Source organism: Thunnus thynnus, chromosome 11 (genome assembly GCF_963924715.1).
Source record: "Thunnus thynnus chromosome 11, fThuThy2.1, whole genome shotgun sequence".
In the NCBI taxonomy this organism is placed as follows: domain Eukaryota; kingdom Metazoa; phylum Chordata; class Actinopteri; order Scombriformes; family Scombridae; genus Thunnus; species Thunnus thynnus.
In genome coordinates, this window is record NC_089527.1 from 9,897,509 (window position 1) to 9,922,326 (window position 24,818).

The 24,818-nt window shown below is 41.1% G+C and overlaps 1 protein-coding gene across 3 annotated transcripts in view; it reads right to left on the reverse strand.

Annotated features, from left to right (window-relative positions):
• adarb1b (adenosine deaminase RNA specific B1b) overlaps positions 1 to 24,818 on the reverse strand; it is a 116,429-nt gene that overhangs the window by 85,635 nt on the left and 5,976 nt on the right. The gene's annotated exons all lie outside the window — the stretch shown is intronic.

Here is a 24,818-nt window from a genome sequence, read left to right on the forward strand (position 1 = left end):
ATGTGTGTGTATGTGTGTGTGTGTGTGTGTGTGGGCATTTGTTACCTCATAGGGACCTTTTCCGGTATAAACACCAGTAGTCCCTCATGGGGACCAGAACCCGGTCCTAATGAGGCAAAACATCATTTCTAAGGTCCTGGTTAAGGTTAGGTTTAGGGTCTGTCCATAATGAATGAAAGTCAATGCAATGTCCTAACAAGGATAGCTGCACAAACTTATATACGTGTGTGTGTGTGTGCATTTTCAACAGTATAATTTGCAGCATCATATCAGAGTCGCCAGCTGCTGAGGGAAGATTTTCTACATCCAATACACGGAGGTACTGAATTACATTTCTGTAACTGAGTGCGGTACTCTACTCGGCTATATTTTGCTACCCATGAATGGGAACTCGGTGATTCAGCAACGAGTGTTGATGATTCAATAGCTTAAAGGGGAATGCCACCCATTTTTCATAGCAAAATATGTTTCCATCAACCCCTCCAGGAACTGCCAGACCCAGCTGGTGCAGGTCAGATGACTTTTCACCTTGGATGTGTGTGTGTGGCATGCTCTGTTTTCTCTATCCCGGGGGAGCGACATAATTCTTTTATATGATTCTTTTTCCGAAAGAAAAAAGCAATTATGCCGCACCGAGTTCTACCGATATTCTGTTTAGCCAATATTTTCACCGGTTATACTGCGCAGAGACGAACATGTATCTCTGCCATCACCATGGTAACATTTATTTTTAGGTTGTCCACCCCCAAATTTTCCATCCTTCAGTGTCTGAACTCTATGAAACCGTGCCCCCTTCTGCCTGAAACCTGAGCATTTTGTCATTCCCACATTTTGTTTGTTGTCATCTCCATGGTTGATGTACCATATGTGCACTCGTTTTTGTCCCCTACCATGAAATGTAGCTAAAAGCAGAGAGAGAAACTGGTGGCTGTTTGTGAAACCAAATAAGCCTTTTTTTTTTTTTTTTTTTTTTTAAAAAGTCATAATTATTCGAGTCATCTGGATGGAGACACTGGAGCTTTCAGTTAGAGTTCATGTCTTTGATCAGAACTCCCTGACATTGCAGTGAACTAAAAAAGGTGAATGCCAAAAAAAAAAAAAAGCATCCAAGACAACATAAGCTGCTTGTGATCTGACACAACTGGGCTTGGTAATTCTAGCTCTACAAATGATTCAAAATTCCTGCCTATAATTACAATACTTTTCAAAGTTTAGTGAAAGATATTAAATGTAAGAAAAGCAGGCACGTAAACAAGTGGTCCGCAGACCGGAACATCTAGAACAGCAGGGAAACTCTGGATACAAAAAAAGGTCAATCAGTTGTGATTTTAGCCCCTTGAATGAAACACTTCACACTAACTGCTACAGAGCAGCTTTCAAAAGTAGGAAAAAGAAGTCTGCTTTTACTAAGTGGCTCTATGGAGTAATAATTACATGAAGGGAGTTGCTGAGAAAAGAGCAATGCATATGGTATGAAAATGTTTTAAACCCTCCTATTACGGCCGCGGGCTTTTGTAAATCCCAACATGCGATGGAGAAAGTGCATCGTTCCTCCAAGTGCTTTCAAAGTCCAGTCAGGCGTGTCTGAGATACCACTTGTGACACATGGACAAACAACGGAGAACGGCCCCGAGGCCAATTGGTGTAACTGTGAAAATGCCAAGATTGATCGGTAGAAAATAGCCATTATTACCCGGAGGTTTAATTAAAACATGATCGATAAGATAACAACTGTCAAAACAAAAACAAAGCCAGTTACTTTTTCTTTTTTTCTTTTAAAAGTCATGACAGTCTTTTCTTTCATCAAAAAAAAAATATTTTAAACAATGCTGTGACATGACAACTACTGGAAGACAAAAGAGATTTGTACAGAATCGGGCAGGAATATAAAACAGGCGAAGAGAAGAGAGGCGAGTGAAACTGCGAGTGACTAAGCCCTCCGAGGAAAAAAAAACGCACCACTGCAGCGCCAAGCACTACTTGTCATTTATGTCCAGAAACCAGAACCGAGGCGTGTTCCACAGCTGGTGTGTGGTAGTACACAGGGACGACTGTTCAATCGAAATTACAATCCTACAACGTGTAGCGCCTTGAGTGTAAACTCATACTGTAAATGATAATTAAATCAATTAATATCAATTTGCCAAATGCACTGTACCTCAAAGCAACATCTACTCCCAGCTCTATGACAGAACAGTATATATATATACACACGGTGGCTATTTGAATTAAAGAGATCCATGAAGCAAGTCTACTGGCGATGTCTGGGTAAATGAGATTCACTTCACTGTCTGTTGTTTCTTGTTGAGTCATTACAAGTATACCAATCCAGGTTAAGTGGAATGGCATCTTTCCAACACACACAAAAAAAAAAGTTATTAGATGAACGCCTGCAACACAAATGCATGCAATCAAATTACAAGACTCATTTGAAGTGTCCCCCCCAAAGTAGGCAATGCAATTAGTCTCTGTTAGCCATCGCCTATTTATGTTGGGACAAATTTCATAATGAACGTTAATCCGTTTTGGGTCAGACCGTCGTTAACACATTCATAGTGTTCGTCGGTGTTAAACTACGAGGTTTCATGCTGGTGAAACAACAAAAAAAAAAAGGCAGCGCTGCTAAAAATAGTGTGTTTGGGTCAATACACGGGCATTGTGGGTGTATGAGATACTGCAAAATATGGGAGGAGGGAATGAAAATATACATATGGTAACCTGATTTATCATTGACATCCGTGTACAAACTGCTGCTGCAAAGACTGTGATTTAACATCTGGGAGGGGGGGAAGCAGGGGGAGCAGGTGTGAAATTTGCCACTCTGTTGAAGACCGCTCTATCGGGAACACACAGAGAGACAGGTCAGAGAGGGCAAAAGAGAGAATTAAAAGGCGCTGGTATTTGTTATCGTCAACAATACAGTAAAACCTGTATGACAGTTTCAACTACTGCTGTAACTAATGAAGAGATGTGTGTACAGTGAAGGAGTAGCAGGGCAGAAAACAAACACAACATCCAGCAATGCAAAGCAGCAACATAATCTCACTTCTGTCTCTCAGCTGCCTTCTGTTTGTGTTTTTTTTTTCTAACATTTATAGCGTACTGCAGATCTGGTTAATTGCATAATGACTGGAGCAGCCATTCTAACTGGTGCATGTCAGATAACTCTTATTTAACCCTAACCTCATAAGAACTATAGACACAAACAGGTTTTAGTGTTAAAATCTTCATCTGAAAAGACATTTTCAATTTCATAACTGATGTTTTTTTGCAGCCGTGTGCAGACAGTGAATTAAAGCGGTACAATGAACCCTCTTGAGTCCTTTTTTTTTTTTTTCCACTGACAAGCTCTTCATTTCACAGCAGAAGTTGCAAGAGTCTCTTACATCCTCGTACATTAGACGAGGATTTGCTCCGAGGATACGGCAGAGTCTTAATTAGTGCATCAACACGCCACGGTTTCAGGGTGTTTTCAGACTTTTAAATCAAGTTGAATCGGACTCTAGATTGTTTTCCCCCCCGGTGCGGACCCTTAAGGTCTGGTTCCAAACAAACTCTGAAGCGGTTCGTTTGTGATGGGAACGTGATCAGACCTCAACGTTTGAGCTGAATGGCTCAGTGGCCAGGTGTGCTTTGCATGCCGGGATGATCAACAGATGTGAACAGCTAGTCGGATAATTGAGGTCCGACCTGAACTAGCGCAACAAAGTCCGATGCGTTTATGATATGTGGGAAGACAGGACCTTCTTCCTGTGTTTACGTTTTTTTTCTCCGGCCCCAGACACATCTGACCAATGAGCGATGAGGAGTGAACTTGGCTTGCAGTGATGCATTTTGGTTTGCTTGGATTTTTCTCTGTGTGAAAAGAAACAGAACCGAGGAGGGAAACACGCCAAGTTTACCAATTCATCCATGGGTTCAGACAAGAGAAAACAAACTAAAAGTTAGAAAATGCACTTAGCCCTGTTACAAAGTCATTACATGACGGAAAAAAGACTTTCTTGTTCTTTCTCCTTAAAAGCAGTGGTAGCGATGCCGCACGCTTCTATGAAACTGTGTTTTCTCAAAAGTTGCCTCAAGGACAGACAACTTATGCCAGTCTCATGACCAGAAACGCTCAGCCAGACCTCTCTGATTCATTGGACGGCATAAAAATAATCAATCACCAGGAAATAACCAGCTCACTGATGACAGAGGACATATAACTGTCACTAAGCAATCAATCACGAGCTCCTGTCTTGGAGTTTATGATGGCTACACTGAAAGGGTCATGTTTGACTGCGAGAGACCGAGAATGCGTCCGTACAGAAATGTGGACACACACACACACACACACACACACACACACACACACACAAAGAGAGGACCAGCTCATTGGCTGACTAACCACAGTCCCATTTATCTCTGCCATAGAGCCATCAAACATTGGCCTCATAAATCATAAAGCTATCATCATTGTCTGCGCTCCTCTTAGCTGCCCACAGACTACAAACAAGTGGAGGGAAAATTAATATTATAAGAGTCATAGAGATGCGGGCGCGAGTTAGACCTCAGCCAGCATCAACGAGATAAATATTTAATCCGCTGTGGTCTTTTCACCAATAAAACAGAGCTTAACTCCACTCAGACACGTGTCAGAGATCGGAAAAAAAATTAAATAAAAACACGCCGTAGGCCTTAAGTGCAACACCAAAACCTTGTATATTGACTTTGTGGAGAGAAAAGAATTGGCTCCAAAATTACAAAATCCAGTTCATTAGTGACTAACATTTCATAAAAAGTTATTGCATGGGCATTTCATCAGCTAATTAATGACAATAAATCTTCAATGGGCCTCATTCATGATACATTCATATGCACAGATGAGAGACCGCTGGTGACATCCTGCCAGGCTCTCTGTTTCTCTGGGCTCGTCTTCGCACTGTTTCCACCTAGAAATCAGCAGCAGTAGTTTATCCTGGTCAGGATCACGCAGAGAAGCAGAGCGGCAAGTATGACCTTTTTCTCCAGCTTGAACTATAGGGGAGGGGGGGGGGACTACCACGCCCCCCCAGGCCATTTGAGTGATGTCACCCCTCCAATGAGTAATTGTTTTCTATATTTTTTTATATTCTGATGCTTTGCACAGGGAAGTTTCTGCTTAACAGCTTAATTTCTGACTGCGTGCAACATTTAATGTCCAAAGGATGAATGAATTGAACGAATTAATGAATTAAAAAAAAAAAAAGATATTTGTAAATGAGACCTGGTGTTACTCACACTGTCTAACGTACTTATTTCTACCTTCTTATGTGATGATTGGATACAACTGTTGGGAGATCTCTCTATTCCAACTAAAGCAAAAAACTTGAGAGTAACCCTCGTTACTGTAACACCCGACCGAGGCAGCTGAACAGATCCTCGGTCAGCAGTACTGGCAGTAGATGAAGCAGCTCTTCTCTAGTGATTTGGATAACAATGCATCTTAGAGGAAATAAATTTGGCACTAAATCCTTTAAAAATTATCTCCCTAAAATATTTACAGCTGATCTGTGGTCGCGGTATTGAACAGCTGTCTTCAAACGGTATGTCTTCTAGAACTGAGAGAAGTCACGATGTTGAACTGCTGAAGCGGTGACACATGGAGGAGATGGGGGGAAAAACAAGATGAGTAAAGCCTGCCGGAGGCGCAGGTTAAGTTAGAACGCTATGCCCTTGTCATCTATATTAGGAGTCATCCTCCACGTGAAAAAGGTCTCTCTAACTCCTAACTCTCTAACAGCTGGTTCAAGTTGAGCGACGAAGACACGGGTCAACCGTACGACAAATGGCTAAAACTTCAGTTAAGCTGACTTCAAGATACGATTATATGAATTGCAGAGAGCAAAGCCCTTCAGGGGTGATGACTTTACTCCAAAGTGATTGTACAATGAGTCACTACGGGATAACAAGAAATCGTCCTGTAAAGTTAAGTTTTGTGGGTGGGGGGAAGTGTGTGTTCGGGCTTGCTAGAAAGCAATAAATAAAAGTATGCACAGATGGAAAAAAGCGCAGGTAAGGATTCATATTCCAGTGGGGGATGTGAGTGATAAAAAGTTAGCAATGCTGTTTGGTAAATAACTCACCATTGCAGAAGGTATTTTAGCCAGTAACAAACCGCAGGAGATGTTCCTTAACATGCATGAAATTCCCCCAGCTTGCTACATACAACAGTTACAGGAAGGCTGACGGCAGCCGCTCTGTAGCTGACCTTACAACAGGTCATTTGATGAGCTGGCACATTTCAGTCCTCTGTATGGTTTTTCCTGTTCATTTTTATTGTTTAATTCTAGCGATTATATGTCGACATAAATGGGTTTGTATCCATCGGTTCATTTTCAGAATTTTCCATTGAACCCCACAGAACTCAGCTGTGCAAAGGGGAGCTACACTTCAGTGAATAAATGTTGGAAATCAATAACAGGAAACGGAGCTCTTCACATGCAAACACAAACAAGGTGTCTATCCAGAGAGAGCCTTAATTATCAGAAGAACAACAGCTAATTAGTTCCTTCCAGTTCCTTTAAAAGACCAGTGTGTAGTGTTTATGGGGATCAATTGGCAGAAATGGAATATAATATTCATAATTATGTTTTAATTAGTGTATAATCACCTGAAAATAAGAATCTTGTTTTCATTAGTTTAGAATGAGCCCTTTATATCTACGTAGGGAGCCGGTTCTCTTCCATGGAGCCCACCGTGTTGCACCGCCGTGTTTCTACAGTAGCCCAGAACGGACAAACCAAATACCGGCTCACAGAGAGACTTTTGTGTTTTCGTGAGTTTCGCAGCCACCGTAGGTTCTCCTACACGTTTGGAAGGAGAGGGTGAGGGGAGGGGTATTCAATTGGTTGCAACCTGCAACCTCACCACTAGATGCCACTAAATCCTACACACTGGTCCATTAAGTACAATTGGTACCAACAAGTTGTTAATATTGGGTTCAAGGAGGAAAAAAAATAGAGATATGCCCAATGCACAGAACCCCTCATACATCCATATAAAATACATCTCCTATACAACAAAACAGCAGCCAGTTTGAGGAGTTTTGTGTAATAAGAACCAAGAACCAATCTTCCTTTCCTTCCAAACCACACCAATGTGAAACTAGAAGCGTCTTCTTTAGACACAACTGTTGTATCCCTGGGCTTGTTTTACCTGACCTACCAATTTTTACAGGGGCAATGACTACACAGTATGTATAATGAATATTTCCTCTAAGTACATGCAAGGGTGCAGAGCGTAGAAGATGCCAAAATGGTTTAAAGGCAGAATGAGTAAGATTTGTCAGTTGTGGTTTGTAAACAACATTCAAACAAGTTGGCCCTTCTTCCTCCCCAGCTCAACGACACCAGAAGCGCTGCGCTGTAGTGCAGCGCTATGTCGCTGTGTTTTTATAGAGTCCCGCCCTCACACCCTGCATGCTGTTATTGGCTCGGGGCTACACACCCACTGCCCAGAGGTTGATGCCCAGAAATGTCCCAAACACAGCAAAATAATAGAACACAGGCAGAGGGCAAAGTCGCCGCAGATACGGACACCAACACACACTTCTAGTGAGTCATAAGTGATGATTGAGAGGGATTATTTTTGTATGAGTCTATACTTTTTATTATTTTGCTACCTCTTATTAATTTAATCTTTTCTACGGACTATGGAGGGCAGTTTGCACAAAGGGATTGACAGGTTTTACAACATTTGGCTCACAAACATCACATTTAGGAGTGACGATTAACAAAAATTCAGATTTTTACCATAATTTTTATCACTTCCAAATATGAGCAGTTAGCAGCGGAGGAGATGTTTTCTCCGAGGAATTTGACTCTCTGTGTGAACGGTGGATGAGCTAGATATCAGCTTCAGATTAATTCAAAAATTCTGGAGGGATTACCCAGCCTCAGCTCAGCTAATTCTGGAAATTCAAGCATGCAGGGAACTGCAGGCAGTGAAGATCAGAGCGAGCATCAGGAATGCAAACCTACAGTAAGCGGGTCACACACACCGCTTCTCGAATATAGTTTGCTTGCTGCCTTAAACATTTTGGACACTATTGCATTCATTAGAGCACAGAGCGATGATCAACATCTCCTTCAAGTGTCTTGCATTATCAGTTTATGTCTGCTGTTGCATGTTATTGGTTTCTGTTATTGCCTTCTCTATTACACAGACTCATGAGAGAAATTCATGCTTTTGATACACAAACTTTTTGGTGTGGGATTTCACTCTGATGACAACACAACAATCTGAACAATACTAACGACCTTTTTGCAACGCGTTGACCTCCTTTTGACCCTCTTTTTCTCTGCCTTATCAGTAATAGACAGTCTTCAAAAGTTGATCTCTCCAATCAGTGAGTGGCAGTCGATCCAAACCCATGCTTGGAAACGTCTGAAATGTTTCTTTGTCTCATTGCAGTCTATAAGTCCCACAGCCAGCTCTCATTTAATTGTAGCCAAAGCCATAATTTGTAGGGTTTAAAACCATGAAAGATGCAGCCACAGCAACCACACTTGATACTTAATAATACAAAACAAGTTCTACATACCCTGGAAATCTCATTCCCTTTTTTTTTTTTTCCTAGACTTCAAAAGGAAAGTGGCCTTCAATCAATGAAAGGCTTGTTCCCATTTACAGATGGGGCTAAATTAAAATCAGCGGGTAGTCATATACTCAATATATGTTTGACAGGACCTTGTAAATTCCCAACACATAAAAGATGCTTGATGTTGAGAAACCTTGTTGATCTTATCACTGTGACCAATGAAATTCCATCTGTATGTCACAGGTAGGGGTGTAACGGTACGTGCGGGACATTCAGTTGACATTCCTGGGTTCGTTACGCTCCGTGACTAATAAATACTGTAAAAATAGTTAGACAATCCACTTATTCCAACATGTGGAACAATAATTCTAGAGTTTTATAACGTTTTGGCAGCGCACCACTTGCAAAGAGACGACGTATTTTATGTGTTATCCCGGTGGAAAGGTGTGCAGTATGATCTGCAAATGGCTTCAGAGGAAAAGATTTATAGTGACTGTTTGACCTCCAGATTAGCTAACCCAGACTGGCAAATTTACTGAATATCCCAGTAATAAAAACACCTTTACACAGTGTCACCTTGTCTTTATGCCTTTGTTGATCAAAAAGGGGCCCGAGCTGCTAATTGGTGTGTGAGTTTTATGCATACATGCTCTGTTCTGTTGGATAAAATGTCAGTGAAGTCACCCTTGCAAACATGTTTCCAAGCAGGACATGTGATTCATGAAGCCTCCATCTTCATCTACACTTTCAAAAAAACCTTGAACCTTTTAACCTTGAGAGGGGATTTTCCTCTGCTGCCATCTACTAATTGATAGTTTCAGCAGATATACTTAAATGTACATGATAATTGTGTTTTCAACATTTTTTGGGGGGGGAAACCCATCCACACAGATTGCTCCAACTTCAAAAGATTTGGGAATAATGTGTTTGTTAGACAAGAGCTTACAACTCTACAACAAAGTGTGAAAGATGTATAGCTTGTTTACTATAGGAATGCTGCATCTAAGTAAGTGTCTGTATCTATTTGTCTAAACCCTCCGTATACCTCTGACTCTAGAAAAAGCAGTGTCTTGTTTTGCAACACCCACATCAAATACAAGAGCCCATCTATCATGGTATAGCATCTCTAAAACTGCTGAAGCGCAGACTGAACATCAACATTTTATCTTCTCTCGTCCTTAAAGGATAACATATGAAACTTCAACGAATGAGGCAGGCTTTTGACCTCTGCTGTTCCATCGGTGTTTGAACCGTCATGGTGTCAAACTGATCCGTCAACGTTATTTCACTCATTAGCCCACATGCAGAGAAAAACACACTCGGTCAGCATGCATTTAAATGACCGCTGGTGTGCAAGAATTGAGTTTTCCCTACGTTTGTTCTTTTTCTTACCTGCAACTGTCTCTGGCCACCTCGGGCTGCACCAGCCGTTCAGAAATCCATCACTAAGCTTGTGTATAAACTCCTCCTTAAGTTCTTACTAACTAGATTCAAACTAGTGATTTAGTGTATCGGGTTGCATCATTAAAACTTTAAGTTCCACTCAAAACTTCTTCTAGTTCCTACAGTTGGATGTTTGAGCTTCACTGTGCAGAATGAGGTATGTGCAGAGTTTGACACTAGAAGGCTGTTTTCACATTCTTCTGCTGAGAGTGGAAAGTTTCTCTGTGCTCACTGAAAATGTCAATTTTAAGAGGGTTGGCCTTATGAGCATGATTTGTGACATCGCAACCAGTTTGGAGCCAATCCTGGTCCTGTATGCAACGTATACAAGTGTGATGTGGAAACTTGAAGCCTCCAGTACATGTATGGACTTTACTGTCTCAATTCAGGGGCCGCATCCTTCAAAAGCTGTATTTGAAGACTGAATGTGTCACATTTCGAAATGCGGCCTTCTTTTACCGAATGTGGAGGATCCAACAGATGGATCCTTCATGGCCCAACCTATCCCAGAATGCATGCAGGACTGTTAATATGTCACTTTATTAACTTTCAATATTTTTTCAGGTGAGAAAGTAACCATTTAGATTCCTAATATGTGGTCAGTTTATCCAAATAACGTTGATGTTTTCGGCGTTGTGAGGAGCTGCTGACCGGGTGAGACCAGCCGGTTTTCTCAGCTGCTAGCAGCCCGGCTCCTGCGAGGATCAGCTGGTCAACGTTGGTCGTCATCCCGGTGAGAACGTGATCTGATGAACTGATCTGTGCAGCGTAATTTACTGCTGGCTCTAATGTCTCCGTAGCATTATGATATATGATAAAATTCCTTTTGGAAGATAGATGTTGGTCCTACAGATGAAATCTAATAATTTTAGTTACCACATTAGTTTGTCTGAATGTAAAGTGAAGCTTCATGTGTTTACTGGACAGAACAGCGCTGCCTCTGGGGCTCTATATGTACAGATGTCACCACATTTACATAAATATAAATGTATTGAAATGAACAGATTGGCTTACATTAAATTTAGTTTTATTTTATTGAACAGTTTGGATTTTTATTATTACAGTATAAATAACATAATTGACTGTATCTCTATGGCAATGAGGATTTTTTTGGGAGAAACAGTGTTAGTGGAGCTTTGAGTTGAGATGATTTTGTCACAGTACAGTCAGGCAGGTGCGTTGAAGCTGAGCTGGTGCTGTCAGCAAGTACGCTGCTGTTCAAATTGCAGAAAAATCGTACCGCATCCTCCTGTCCTCAGAAGCCAAAACCACTTATGAGAGAGAGCGATAGAGAGAGAGAGAGAGAGAGAGAGAGAGAGAGAGGGAGGATGAGCTTCTTCAGCTCATGAAGAAGACATGAGGTTGCAGGAAGAGGCACCTGAGAGGAGAGAGAGAGAGAGCGGACGGGCTCTTCTCTCTGCTCGAGAGATTTGGTGAAAAATGAAAAATAGTGAATGACTGATTAATTGTACACTGTTTATTTACAGCTGTCTTTACAACTATTTACAACATAAATAAAGCACATAAGTGGAATGACAGGGTGTCTGCAAGTCCTTAAAAAGTCTTAAATTCAGTTTTATAAATATTAAGTCTTAGAAAATGTGTTTGTGTATGTTTTGGTTGGACGTTGCTGGTGGTGCTGCTGGACCAGAGGCCTGTACTACAAAGCAGGATTTGGGGTTAGTGAGGTAACTTCAGGTTTAATCCTGGATTTTCAGGGTTATGACGGTGGTTCACTTCTTAACGGGGACGTTTCCATGGTAACTTATGCTGCACACCTAACCTGCTCCGGAGCAGGTTACGTTTCGAGATAACAGATCAACACATATAAAAAGCACCGCCTACTGACCAATCAGTTTTCTTGGAAAATAGCATCACTATTCATAGAAGATGGAGCTCGGTCACAAATAGTGAGAAGGTTCCCTTATGATGGAGTCTTAGAGACCGGCAGAAGCTTTTGGCTTTGATGGTTTTTTATATCCGTATGTTGCCAGTGCGACACGTCAGAGTCGTGCAGTTGTGTTGCTTTTAGCCTGGATTACGTGTTTAACTTCCTCATATTTGTCTAATATTACAGTTTGCTCTTCGTCTGCTGCCATGTTTGTGATTGGTCATATGCTGCAAACACTGCCCCTTTTATTTCTTTGTTATATGTACAAATTTGTAAATATGTTATTTTTACACATGAAAAAATAAGTTTAGTGCTAACCCAGCAGATGTTCTTTGGTAATTTAGTCTAATGTTTTTGGCATAACTTTTTGAAATTTAAGATACAGTCCCAGTCTTGCCAGTTTGGACACAGCTTCCCATTCCCTTGATTGAGAAAATGTGTCCAAACTTTTGACTGATACTGTATCCTGTGTTATTTTTGTGAAATGTCATTTTTCCCAGTTTACATCATTGTTAGACAGCGTTTTATCAAGTGTACAGTCAAATACATCGACCATACTCTGTATTCTCTTTTACTACTTACTCTAAACAGATCTTATGTTAGCATGCTAATGTTCTGTCAGCTATCCAACAGTCTCACCTGGCAGTTACTGGGTGTAAATACTTAGAAACAACTTCTCTCTAAGTAGGAACTAGTTTGTGTGGTGCAACCTGTTTTAATTTAGTGATACGTAAATTTAAACTTAGTAAACATTTAGGTTATAACTAGACAAAGTTTAAACTTACGAACAGCTGATGCAGCTTTTTTTTTGCACAAAAAGGTGTGCAAATATTTAAGTAGCCTACATACAGACACTATGACACAAAATCAGATCATGCAGCAATGCAAACCCCCTGTGCATGTTTTCCAGTGTCATATCACTATTACACTGTGCTGGTGGGTTTTCATTGAGCGGGGACACAGTTTCATCAGCCTGTGCGGCTGCACTGCCCGACACATGTAGTCTCGCTATGCCACACCTTTGTCCTGCAGCAAAAACATTTAAATTCTACAGTATGGGGTCAGAATGACCCACGGGCAGTTTTTGAATATGTAACCCAGGCAGTTCTAGTGTTGAATGAGGCAGCACAGCCTGCAAGAAAGAACACTTCTTACTTAAAGCAATCACATCCATCAGTTTTTTGTAACTCATCCCTGTGGCACATTGGCTTTAGCCTCCACCTTATATCCTATGTGGAATATTACATAATGCACACAGTTTTAACTCTGGAACCACAAACACTATCTTGCATTAGCCGTATGCATCAACAAGACCTGACAATATCACTCCGGATTCACAAGGTCATACTAGAGGACGGGAAGACAGATCGGGGGGGCATTACAGACAGAGGAGCACAAGGGCAACAGGAATAGAGACTGACTGCTAAAGATGGGGGAACTAGTTGGAGAGGGGGAATGAATCAACAAAACTGTGATGTCAGCATCCCCGGGGCCAGCAGGGAGCATTAAGTGAGTTGACGTGGGCCGCTGAGTCTCCCCCTTTTCTCCTTCCTCCTCTCCTCCCTTCCATTTCTCCCTTTGTCTTTCTCATCCATATGGCAGATTCCACCTCTTCCCCTCCCCCCTGCCCTGCTGCACACTCTATTGAAATGGCCTCTCTCCCACACACAAACCCACGCTTGCTTGCACAAGCATCCCACATCCCCTGAGCCATGTCTTATTTACGGTTCGATTACAGCCGACCGCCCTCCAGGACAAACGTCCTCCTCCACCTCCTCTCTGCCTTGTGCCCAGATGTTGTTGGAATAATTAGGGGAAAAACGTGTTTTGACCCACCGGGGTCACAACAACATCTGTGCCGAATGTCGCTAAAAAAAAAAAAAAAAAAAAGCTGCAGCAGCGGCATCATCGCAGCACTGGTGTCAGAGGAGGAAAAGAGAAGGATGGAGATATGTGTATATGACCCGTGGCAAACACACAGCTATTTATTTAACACACAGGAGCATTTTTAGAAGTTGATACGCAAAAACACCCCTCAAATAGCACCAGTGCTTCTGAAAACAAATCCCTATGCGATACATAAATTAAGAGCAGAGGGCTCTGCTGCAAGTGCACACACATCTCCACAGAACAAGGTAATAAAGTGTGTGCCAATGATTGAACAGAACCCCTGGGAGGCATAACACAGCACTATCCCTGCAACAGAGGTGAGTAATAGGACTGCTACATCTTCCTTCCAAAAACCACTAGCGCTGCCTGTCTGCCTGCTGCCGCATTTCACTGGAGTCTGCGACGCTCTGCTCTGCAGCCCGTAGCAAACTGTGAGGATGCAAAGCTCCTCTGTAGGACACAAACACCTCCTTCATAGCGGCTGTTGAACGTAGCAGCCGGCATTAATGTGAAATGCTTTTGATGAATATTAAAAGGTCTTTTTTTACTCTATGGATTGTGGGTGTACCACCAGGTCAGGAATGTGGCTGTGGTTCAGGAAGTAGTACGGCTTGTCAAGTTGTCACAGGGTTGGAAGTTCAATCCTCAGCTTGTCCACATGTCAAAGTGTCCTTGGGAAAGACACTGAACGCCGAACTGCTCCCGGTGGTTAAGCCAACACCTTGCATAGTAGCTCCCTGCCATCTGTGTGTGTGAATGTAGTGTGTGTATGAGTGAATGAGAGGCACATTGTAAAGTGATTCAGATAAAAGCAACTAGCCTTTATAAATTCAGACTGAGAGCACCTTCTTTATATTCTTTATACCCACATAAGATGAATAACATGAGCAAAGCATCATTTCTCTAAAATTATCTGAGTTTAGAAGCAGTCTAGAGTTTCTCTACACAGTAAGACTGCTCCCAACAATTATTTTCATTACTGTTTTCAGTATTATTTTCATTTATTGGGTATTTAAAATAGTTAATAGTTAGTTAAAATAGAAAATATTGAAAAATGTCACAATTTTTTAGAGCCCAAGACGACTTCTTCAGACTTCTTGTTTAGTCCAACCAACAGTCCAAAATGCAAATAGATTCAATTTACTATCATAGAAAACTACAAAAACCTGCAGATATTCACATTTGAGACACTGGAACCAGCTTATTATTAGCTTTATTAACTTTCTGTTGACCAACTAATCATTTCAGTTTTACTACACAGTATCAAATACAGTGAGAGGAAAGGCAGAAGAGAAGGGAATGACCACGAAAAACAAGCTGCAAACCAAACATGAATTCAAGATGACACGGCCGTTTCAACATGCTACTATTCATCCTTTTATTTATAAAATAAAAACCATTTTATGTTTTAACTCTGGTGATAATTCACCTTGAACTCTAGAAAACAGCACGTCCTTCTTTACTGCGATCTTGTTTGCTTCATGGACAGCCTGTGGTCTCATGGTAAATTATGGAAAAATGGGTTCAAGTTCAAGAATAAAATGACTTTTTGTCCGTAAGATTGTCCCTCCAGGAAATTGCGATCTTGCAATGGCAATAATTAGTGCAAATTCAACCAAACTCCACAATATTTGCGGGAGCTTGCAATTTTGTAAAATTCCCGCAATTTCTCTGCATTAAACGGTCCCTCCTGGAAACTGATTTTGCAATCGCAATGATTAATGCGAGAGCTTGCAGTTTTGCTAAATTAACGCAACTTTTCTGCATGAAATTGCCAAATCAACAGACCGCTTGTGATTTGGACCAACTGTCTCATTTCATGCAGTAGTAACTTACGTCATTGCAGCGCACAGGAAGTGACTACATATGACTCTTCATTGGTAATAGTTTAAATTTAAAAAACTCACATTATTTTCCTTTGCCTGCAATTTTTCCCCAATTCCCATAATTTTACCTCAAAAAGAGCACATAAAAACATTGAAAATTGTATTGCAATTTTTGAGAAAAACTACTGTAAAAATCAAGCATTTTTGGCTGCAATAATCGCCAAGAAAACTCAGTGAAATCCCAGAGGGAGTAGTAGGAGGTGAACGTACAGTGTCACACAGCTGTGCCTGGTCAAACACAAAGAGCTTTGTGTTCACCAAGGATATAAGGGACAAGTTGTAATAAACGCTACTCACAGCAGAGCACAGCACAAAAATAAAACCGCCCCAAAAGCCGAGCGGAACACATTGTACAAGAAGTACAGTATAATCACGCAATGTTTGAAGCCTGTGCACTCTTGCACCCTTGTTCTAAAACTTTTGCACTGCCCTTCTTATTTTTACAAGATCCTCTAAGCAAAAGACGACCATAACAACAATATACAGCTAAGCTTTGACTTTAGTACTGGTTGTTTATTCCACTACTGTACTCATTATAAATTTCTCTGGACAAGTGGATCAGCAAAACTTCCAAAAATGTAACTTTAATGGAAGTGTATAGAGAAGCAGCCGTCCGCCTCGCTAATCCCAAACAAACCAGAGTGTGACTGAAAGTGCTGTTCCCAAACTTTCAAATGACCCTTACTGTTACCATTTAAAGGCAGCACAACAATTCTCATGCGTGTGTGTGTGTGTGTGTGGGACATTGTTTTGACCCCGTCCTGCTGTCGGCACACCCACTCTACTGGGTCTATTTAGGTCATCAGGTTGGGTTACAGCACAGCTCAATAGGTTCGCCTAATTGAAAGACAATTGTCCTGTTAAAGGCATTTTGTCTGCAGTAGTTACTGTTTTTAGCACAACAATGTATTACGCAATACTGTGTGTGTATGCGTTGCCATACAAACACTTGACTCTGGGACACTGTCACGAAGTCAGAAAAGTTTTCTCTTTTGTTGTTTTTGTTTTATAAAGCAGCAGTTAGATTGGTAAATCATACTTTTTTTCATTTTTATCTATTAATATACTATAAAATGTGAAATAAAAATAGTGAAATTGGTAGTTTTTGTTTTGTTTTTCAAAGACATGTCTTTCTGGAGTCCTATTATTTTTCAAAAGAGCAATGTACCACATTATCAAAGCTGAAATCCTAAGTGTCCGTACGTCGTAACAGCAGAAAGACGTCATTGAGATTATGGTCAAAGTACAAAAACACAAAGCTAATTCGCTTGTGAAACTACAGAAACTCCAATTTTATCCAAACACAAAAGCGTACACACAGACACAACTAGTTTAAAAAGTTTACAGCGTGATATAAACATTTAACAACACCAACACCATAAAAATCATTTTAAAGTAAGTTGTGAATTTCATCTTTAAAAATACTTTTTTTATTACTGACCAAACAAAAAAGCAACAGACCTTAAACAGAAAATAGGGTACAGTTAAACAGCAATAGAATAGATCACAAGTACACTATTGTCCATGACGGTTTCGATGTTCTTACAGCAAGAATGTCGTGCCGCAACTGGAGAGGGAGGGAGGGAGGGAGGGAGGGGAGGTGGTTTGTGCATTATTCAATTTTGCAGTTGTACATTCAGGAGATTACTTATCCACAGCGATCGCATACATAAATATCAGGAATAATCCTGGATTTTAAGATTATCTTGTTGCTGTGAATCCACAAAATAACATTTTCTGTTATATCAACTTCAGATTAAAATAATAGTCAGCTTTAAGAAGACAGAAAGAACGGGGGCAGGATCATAGACAATGTTCTTATCTGGTAAATATTATATTTGGCAGAAAGATTGTCGTGTTTTACCAACACCTGGTGGAGAAATAAATGAGACTGACACTGTGTGATAATGCCCAGTATTTCCTAAAGACAAGTGTACCTTGGCCAAATGAATACTTGTTGCCAAAGGGTTTGGATTCAGGCCATCGGCTTGAAGGCCGGTCGTCTTTCTCACCGCTGGTTCCACTTCATGACATCCGTAAGTAGACGACTGACTTTCTACTTTCAGCCTTTGGGGTAAGAGTTTAATTTAATATTCACTAATACTCTCTGGGAAACTCAGATTTTCACTTAGGGAAAAAACAAAAGCCATGAGCGAACGCACACCAAGGACACGCTGATGGGTTTAACTGCAACTCGAGGTGTTGATGAAAGGTTCAGCTCCATGCAGCGTGCACGTTTGAAAGTGCAACATTTGGGAAAGATGCTTAAAAAAAAAACTCACACCTGCCTCTGATACACAGCGGGACTACAGCAGAACTTCCTAATTCAGGCACATCTTTCATCAACACTTGGTTTGAGTGAGAGTGCCCGGAGAGGAAAAATCCCAACCCTGGGAATAACGAGGAGCGCATATGTGTGTGTGTGTGTGTGTGGAGGAATGTCTCTTAGGCGTAAAAGCAGTTGAAAAACCTCACAGAAAGGAAAAAGCTGAGTAAAACACTGATGATTCATATGATTAAAAAAAAAATAATACCAATGTTTTATCGCTGATGATTATCACTTCTATAGAAGTGTCGACACAAGAATAAAAGAGGATTATCTGTGTGAAAGAGTCTCGTTTGAGTGCGAGTGAAGACCTCTGATGTGATCCTACGACTTGTCAGATGAGCAGTCAAAGGCTGAGAAACGGAGCCGAAGTGACAACATAGCAGACGCTCACCCCGAACTACGCGACGGCGAGGCCGCACCGGGAGTCTCACGCTGTAATTATAACTTCATGAAGATTCTTCTTTTATCACCAATAGGCGTGAACTCAGTAGAGTCTCACATACTTGCAATGATGAATGACGTTACTCACAAGGTCTCCTCTGCCGGATTATTTTTTACAACCTAAAAACAGAATGAAGTGTTCTTTAAACGGCTATAAATATATCAAGATTAACGTTTTTTTTTTTAAATTGTAGTTGTGGAACCGAACGCTGCTTATGCGTGATCTAAACCACAGTGAACAAACGGCTGTGATAGTGAGCCAGAACAGTGGTATTACAGCGCAGCAGACCTGGCCAAAACTGACATAACCTGGAAAAAAACAAAGCCACCTCTCTCGCACGCAGACACGTGCGTGGTGCAGACTGTACGCTGGAGATGTGTAAAGGAAGAAAGCAGGAAAAGAAGCACCCACACACACACACACACACACACACACACACAGGGACAAACTAACAAAACAGCTGGGGAGAGAAACTGGGAATTTTACAATTACTGACCCCTTGACCAGCGTTGCAATTCATCCAGCCAGGCTGCTAAAATGGCGTAAGAAACGTGTAAAAGTAGCCGTTTTTTTCTTTCAAACTGCTCAAATCATTCAGAACAGCTTCCAGGAGGGGACGGGGACCTGTCCTATTAGTGTAGAGAGATATATTCTTATTTGGTAGTGGAAGGTTCGACTGAAAATAAACTAAAAGTGCAAGATAAAGTGGTTGCTTTCTGAGGAACTGCTGTGCAGATTTTACTGGGAAAAACCAACTGTTATGACATTAAAGGCAGTAATCAGCATCAGTTCTTATCAGATTGATATAAACAAGTCTGAGAGTTTCCCTACCCACGCTCTACCCATGGTACCGGACTATTAATTAAAGGAAAACCCCCTTACTGTGACTGTCAGACCTACGTCATCCATATGATGCACTGCTCTCACAAACATCCAATCCTGCTTTCAAAATCATTAAAATTATTAAATTAAACACATGCTGCAGTGTTACAGGTTCAAATCGAATCGAATATCATATCGGGACGATTTTCTTTCTTTTGCAGAGCGAATGACCTGTAACTTCAGGCGTGTAAAGACAGAAAACAGAGAACATTCCACTGTGACGTATGTGGATTTTCCACTTCTCGAAAAGACAACAGTGTCGTTATCTGTTGCGAACGCAGGCTGCATGCTTTAAATATTAACAGCGATTGAAACACTTGTCTCGACTGTTCTCAGAATGAATGAATGAATATTACATTAATAGCATGCCAAGCTAAACGAGATGTCTCCGGTCTGGTTTTGTGTCATTTTTTTGGATACCAGCCTCCAGAAGACGTATCGTACGATTAGCGATCGACTGATAGTGTGCGATCAAAGGCATATAAAGCCTAAATAAAAACTTAACGACCTCCTAACTCACCAAACCGGCCCAATTCAACAGACTACTTAATCATCAAGAAATTCCAAAAAAAAAAATTTTACGACTATTGCAGAAAACACATGACGCTGCATCATCTCTACAGTGGTTTCTGCACAAGCACGAACACAAATTGCCCAGAGGGTAGAACAAATCCTGACCTGTTTTATAGAAACAAAGGGATCAAATTAAAATGTTCCCACTGAGTGAGCAGAGTACACAAATATGCCCCCATGAGCCAGCCGCACCTGCTACGCTCTGCTCCCAGCACCCCTCCGTTTCTTTCTCTGAACCCGTGTTTAGCTCCGCTGCAGCATCTCTCTCTCTCTATCGGTTTCATAAAAACCAGACCGGGCTGAGAAACTAAACTTTCACATCTACTAATCAACGTGGCTGGCAGATTTAAAATTGACAGATCTCCAAACCCCTCCCATGAATAGTCATTGTCTAAACATAACTTAGCAACCGTAACTAGCAACAGTAAGTCTGTCGAGCTTTGGGTTTGTCTGGATGCCAAAGTGGCGCACGTAATAAGAGTGACACTCAGCACTTAAAGAGTTTGGAGGGTTGTTTCTTTTTTTTTTTTTTTTTTCACAGTAAAAACTGGAGAGAAAAAACCAAGCAGCACATCATTAACTAAGTAGATTAGTACACATCATTTGTGGCTTTACAGGTTACATCATCACATCCACTGTGTAGTATTCCCCCACTATGGAGATGCAGCTCTAATCAGATTTACACTGCAGCAACCCCAAGTCAATGTTACCCAAGAAAGTATTACGTTTGGCAACAACAACACATCCATTAGTCCTCATTCTAAAAGCTTTTTTTCTCTTGTAATCTTAAAAGTCCAAACATGCAGTTTGATAATATGAACAAATATGTAAGCTAAGAATCACAAACAGGGTCACGTTGGAACAAAATAACAGTCTGATCTTCTGTTTTTCCCTCATTAGGTCTAACTAGCTCAGATGAAAAACACTAAAAAAAGTCAGAGAGAGGAAACAGAAACTCATGGAGCCGACACATTACCTTAATTACCTAGCTACCGTAGCTCGAGCTGATAAAATCTGCCGGCAGCTGTTGTCATTTCAGGTGCCAAAAAAACCTGACGGTCACAGGGTAGAAATGAGAAGCATGCTTTTAGTCTACTTCTGTCTGAAATCAAAGACGCTTTGTGAGAGGTAAATCTGCCGCCGTTATCATTATAAACTTCACGTGTGCCGTGCAAAGGATGAAAACTAGGCAGACGGCAATTAGCGAGAGGCAGGGTTCAGTGAGCGGTCAATTAACAGCCACCACAGAGATAGAAAAAAAATACTATCAACTTATCAATATCAATAGTGGATATTTAAACCATTTTTTTGCTCAGTGCTGAAACTTCATAGCAGTGATAACAAAAGGAAGCTGGGGGGGGGGGGGGGGGGGCTGTAAAGGCTATTCTTTCACAAATGGCATTTAGCCAGAAGGAATTGTGGTTAATTGAGGAAGTCTATTTCAGACTGCCGAGGCTTGACCTCCTCAACCTGAGTCACTCCGGCACAGACAAAACAATCTACTGGCTAAATCTGAGCGTCATTAACCCTTTCAAAACGGGGGAGCGCGTGAAGCCAGGACGGCGCACTAAAAGGCACTCTATTTCCCTTAATCTCACTCCTCCTTTACCTTCTATATATAGCCATATCACCAAGGACTCTGCAGAGCTCCATAGAGTATGGAGGGCAAGAAGGAAACAGAGAAGAAGGTTGATGAATATGGAAAGCACGCGAGCGGAGGAGAGAGGAAGGAGAGGAAGGGGGGGGGGAGTTCATTCATTCATTTATTCAGCTACAGACTCTTCAAACATTGAAAAGTTTAAAGAACAATCTACTGTTCATAGGCAGGAGATTTACTGTCCTTGTGTAAAAGCGCAAGACCAAGGAGCGGAGTGTAGAGCTTATAAAACAAGAAAAGAGTCTTTTCACAGCTACTCCGTGTGGCCTGCATTATTGATGGGCTTAGCCTAATCCACAGTGAATACATGTACAGCCACATCATGACACAATCCATGTTATCGGGGGTCATACGCGCAGCAAACCGCTATGACATGAACCTTTATGTGTGCCTATGTTCACAAAGCCTGAGCTGAGATAGTATTGGGAAAACACAAAGTGGCTATACTGACAGATACAGCCACCCACTGCAGCTGTATCCTAGGATAATGTTTTTTTCTCTAGTATGCTAGAGATCCAGTGAAAGCTGAGGTACTGTAAACTGTGTAGGAAAGAAAAGAGCAGGGGGTATCTTCCCACAGTTTGTAAAGTATGCATGCATGCCTTCTCAACATTTTATTTGAACTTAAAGATCCCCTCCAGACATGTAAAAAAAAATATATTCTGCTTGGAATAATAATGTGTCTTTTATGCAAGTTCAATTACCTTGTTAAATATTCTTAAAAATACATCTACCCCTTCTTCCCTTATTGAAAAATCCTGAATCTATGAATATTCAAACATGTTTTAGTTTCAAAGGTTTACTAGATGTCTCCTACATCGCTGAAATATCTGCTGTCGGTGTTTGTACGCTGGAGGTTTGGAGTTTCTACATCACACTTGTGTAAGTTGCACACTGGATCGGCTCCAGACTAGTTGTGATGTCGCAAATCGTTCTCGTCGGTGCTCAGATTTAACGTGAGCGCAGAGAACCCGTCAGCAGATGAACGTGAAAGCAGCTTTCTAGTGTCAAACTCGGCACATAGCTAGATCATTTTCCACCATGTAGGTTGAACATTCAAGAGAAGTAAACAGCAAAACACATTTTTGAGTTGAGGGAGACTTTAAATGAAATACTTCTACGGAAACAAGACTGGACTGGTAACAGGCAAAACGGTTGTCCAAAGTGATATTTATTTAACTAAGTTGTTATTCTGTGTGTAAAGTTTGAGAGTTATATATGGTAGTTACAATCCTTTTAGTTTCAGTCCAAAATTCCAGCGCCAGGAAACGGTTGACCGACACACACTGTAACACTTTAAACAAACCTAAACTTAAACCAGCTCTGGTCAGGCGAAGGAAACAACTCAATCCACAGTCTTATTCATTTTAAAAACCCCAGCATCCAAATAGCCCACCACTAATGACTAGCATGCTTCACAAAGTACCATTGACATATGCTTCACCATCGCATTTACACCCCCCCCAAACTACTCTAGTGGAGCAGTTCTGTGTGTGACCACAAAGTTGTGACTGGAGAGTCGAGCCTCCGGTTATGAACAAGTGCTATCATTTAAATTTAGTAGAGCAGAGGAAGAGCATGAATATTCAGCCAGATGTACCTAGATCAGCAAAGGTTGCAGAACATAACAAAAACAAAATAATATTCTGACTGATCTGCAATCCAAATACATTTCATTTATGCATAATATTGCGTAACAGATCGCTGAAAGTTCAATCACTACATTCAAGGCCAAATTAAAACACCAACTAAAGACCAATCAGCTGTGTGACCACTGAACCTAGTTTACATTATTGATTTTTAATTGACATTGTGGGTGTATGTGATGTGCTTTTGTGTGTAGCTTTGTGTTTCGTATGGTGTGTTCTGTGTGTGTTTGTTGTTGTGCTGTTGTATGTTTTGATTGTGGGGGGGATGCAAATTAGCTTCGAGCTAACTCCGGCGCAGTGCATCTTTAATGTTTAAAAAACCGCACACTGTCCCGATCAATAAATCAAATCAATCCTTCAAAAAAAAAAAAAATCACACAAAAGCAAGAGAGAGACCTCTGAACGCTGCTTCGCAAACAGCAGAAACAAACGAGACATGTTAAACGACAAATCAGTAACGCACCCAAACAAGAACGGTCTCACAAGCAGCTTGACACACAATTTCCAACAGTTCAAGCGTTTCGAGCGTAGCCCTGGTTGGTTGTACGGAGCCCTCTCGTCCTGCCCTCTGCGGCGCTAACATGTGAGTGTGTGTATACGGCATTGACTGTAATGTCACATTCACGCTCTGATGCTAACGTTGTCTGGCATGTGCATTAGCCCTTTCTTCTGTTTTCACTGAGAACTCATCTCCAGTCAATGTAAAAAAAAAAAAAAAGGTTTCCAAATTCCTTAAAAAAAAGATGCAGACTGTCCTCACATTCACATGGGGCCGTGCGTGCTGACAACACCTACACTCTTTTTTTTTTTATTTTAAAGGTTATTGTACTCCCCAAAGTGATGCATTATGCAGTCACAAGTGTGTGGCAATCTTAATATATACTGCATGAATAATGGCCACAACCTGCGGCTTACTGCTCACCACCAATTTAGTGACAGGGGTGATGGGGCGGCATTGATGTGGCCACCCTCAGGGAGGGGAAGAATGTCTCAGTCACGCAAGCCGGGGTCATGCAGCTTGATTTGTATAAACCTCTACCCCCTCACCACCATCACTCCATTGTCCAAAATTACAGTCTGTTGTCTTGTGTCTAAGTATGTTCATTGCTGAGTTAGACAATATGATACAGACAAATCCTCTATTTAGGGTTCTGACTCTGTGGTAAAACCTCTTAGATTGCTTCAGCTGAAAGTTGGTGCCTGCTCGGCCTAGTTTGGTAGTTTGATGTAGGCTCAGAGTGGAGAATAGCATAGAAAAAAGGGGGTCTAATTCCCATGTGATCCGTGTGAATGCTGAGAGTGCGTGAGACAGTAAGGTGGATTGGGTAAATGCATCTGCACAAGAAGAAGTGCTTTTTTGGTTGTTTTTTTTTTTGCTTCTTCTTTTTTTGTCTGAAATGTGTAGTGCACTTATCCTGTTATGCCACAAAGCTGCAAAATGCTGAAAGTTCTACGTAGAAATTGGCTGACTTTTCCCTTAATTCTAAAATAACTTTTTTTAAAAAAAACTTTTACTGGAAACGGTGGTGAATAATAAATAAAACTGACCTTTTTTTTTCTGGCATATGGTCAAACACAACCTCAAAGGCTACTGCAAAGTGCTGCACACCATGAGG